Source organism: Salvia splendens, chromosome 7 (assembly GCF_004379255.2).
Source record: "Salvia splendens isolate huo1 chromosome 7, SspV2, whole genome shotgun sequence".
Classification (NCBI taxonomy): Eukaryota; Viridiplantae; Streptophyta; class Magnoliopsida; order Lamiales; family Lamiaceae; genus Salvia; species Salvia splendens.
Window position 1 is genome coordinate 20,342,781 of NC_056038.1, and position 2,223 is coordinate 20,345,003.

Here is a 2,223-nt window from a genome sequence, read left to right on the forward strand (position 1 = left end):
ACTTTAGCATATATTTCAATAACTCATTTTATTCTCATTTTATTATAAAATTAATACATAAAAATAAGATCAAAATTCTACTATCTTCTTTTACCACTTTCTAAAATTAAACAATTTATTAAAAATCTTATTAAAAACTGAGACATTTATTGGGAGACCGAGAGAGTATAAAATATAACTAAAAAAATATAGAAATATATGGAAATTTGCTATTTAAGAAAGCTTGGTATAGCTATAGCTCTTCTCTCCGTCATCTCTCTATCTGTCTCTGAGTTGAGGTAATCATGTTATGCAGAGAGAGAGTAGAAGTACAGAATGGGGGGAATTCTGAGAGTAGCTGGTAAGTAAAAAAATTGAATAAAGGTTTTTTCATATGTATAAATTTATGATTAGGGGGGGTTGATTGAAGGTCTGGTGGCGTCTTCTTTATTATGCAAACTTATTTCACAAGTGTTTGGAAACTGGGATTCACAAATGCAGCTACAATTCTAAATATATGGGGTGGACTCTACAGGATTTTGCCATTTTTGATTCTCTTTATTGCTGAAACTCTTGTAGGAAATTTTGTCACGCTTGCACTTTCCAGCATATCCAGCGCTGTGGTTAGTTATACTCCTATCATTCAAACTATAGAGCCAAGCTTAATGATTTATAAGGAAATTGTGTGATTGGGTGCAGGGTTTGGTCCTAAGTGTCAGGTGGAAAATGCGGTGTGTTGGGCAAACTGAAAAACTCTTCTCGCTTTGCCTCCGGTGAACCATTCATCAATGAACAGGGTTTTTCAAACGGAAGACCGGCAAATGCTGAATTGGCGGCGAATAATATGTATGGTGGTGATTTTTGCATTTCCTTTCCATATATAAAAAAGTGGTATCTTCTTTTTGGACTATCTGCAAGTTGCACGATTATAGAATCGCCCCCCGTAACTGATTTTGCTAGAGTGTTTGTAGCCGCTACTTTCAAGATCAACCAGCCATTTCCTACTGATGATGATACCCAGCTTCACTTTGTAGATGGCGAGGAATTTCAATCACTATCTCCTACTCGTATTCTCGGGTCAGTATAACATTAAAAATTAATGTTAAGATTGTATGTAATGAATGAGTGCAGGTTTCTGTATAAGGCAGCCATAGTAATGCCCGATGAGGATAGAACTAGAAGCGGATCATGGAAGCTTTGTAACAAGAGAATAAAGTTGACTTGATTGAAATGAATGAGAGAAGAAAGATATTTTGGAGAGAAAAGATTGGATCTTATTGATTGATTATGAAAGTATACGAAGCACACTTTATATACTAGCTAGTCGACTAACTACTCAACTAACTACATAACCGAAAGTACAACTAACTCCAGCTGTCACAATCAACTAACTAACGTCTTCTATGGGAAGATGTTCGTGTATGATCGACTGCATGGGAGCTTGCGTGGTCTTGCATGAGTGTGAATAGCTCTCTCGGATATAATTCTAATAGGCCCCCTCAAGATGGACTATATAGACTCTTGAAGTCCATCTTGATAAGTAAATTGTGGAAAGGGGTTGCGGCCAAAGGCTTGGTGAAGATGTCGGCTAGTTGATTATTGTTGTGTACATGGACTGTTGTGATCACTCCTTCAAGCATCTTATCACGAACCGTGTGGCAATCGATTTCAATATGTTTTGTACGCTCATGAAAGACAGGGTTAGAGCTGATATGAACCGCAGCTTGCCTATCACAATACAAAGGAACCGGTTTCTTTATCTCTATTCCAAAATCTTTTAGCAAGGCAATGATCGACACTACTTCACAACAAGCAAGGGCCATAGATCTGTACTCAGCTTCAGCAGATGATCTAGATACTGTGTGCTGCTTCTTGGATCTCCAAGAGAGCAATGATGTACCAAAAAATAAGCAGAAACCAGAGATAGAGCGTCTGGTGTCTGGGCAGCCAGCCCAATCTGCATCAGAGAAGATGCTTAGTGAGAGATCAGTTTGAGCTGAGTAGAATAAGCCATGCCCTACTGTGCCTTTTAGATATTTGAGAACTCTCTCAGCAGCAACAAGGTGATCTGAGCAAGGTTTAGAGAGAAATTGGCTCAGCTTGTTAACAGCAAATGTGATGTCTAGACGTGTGATGCAAAGATATACAAGTCTTCCAACTAGTCTTCTATAAACTGTCGGGTCCTCGAGTGGAGGTCCTGCATCAACTTGTAATTGCTTGATAGAATCCATGGGAGTAGAGGCA

General features: G+C 38.5%; 1 long non-coding RNA gene across 1 annotated transcript; it reads left to right on the forward strand.

Moving 5' to 3' along the window:
* Positions 1 to 217: 217 nt before the first annotated feature.
* On the forward strand, positions 218 to 1,267 carry LOC121811571. The gene is made up of 3 exons (XR_006052719.1): positions 218 to 340; positions 559 to 602; positions 679 to 1,267. It is a non-coding gene; the product is annotated as an uncharacterized LOC121811571 (long non-coding RNA).
* The last annotated feature ends 956 nt before the right edge of the window (positions 1,268 to 2,223 follow it).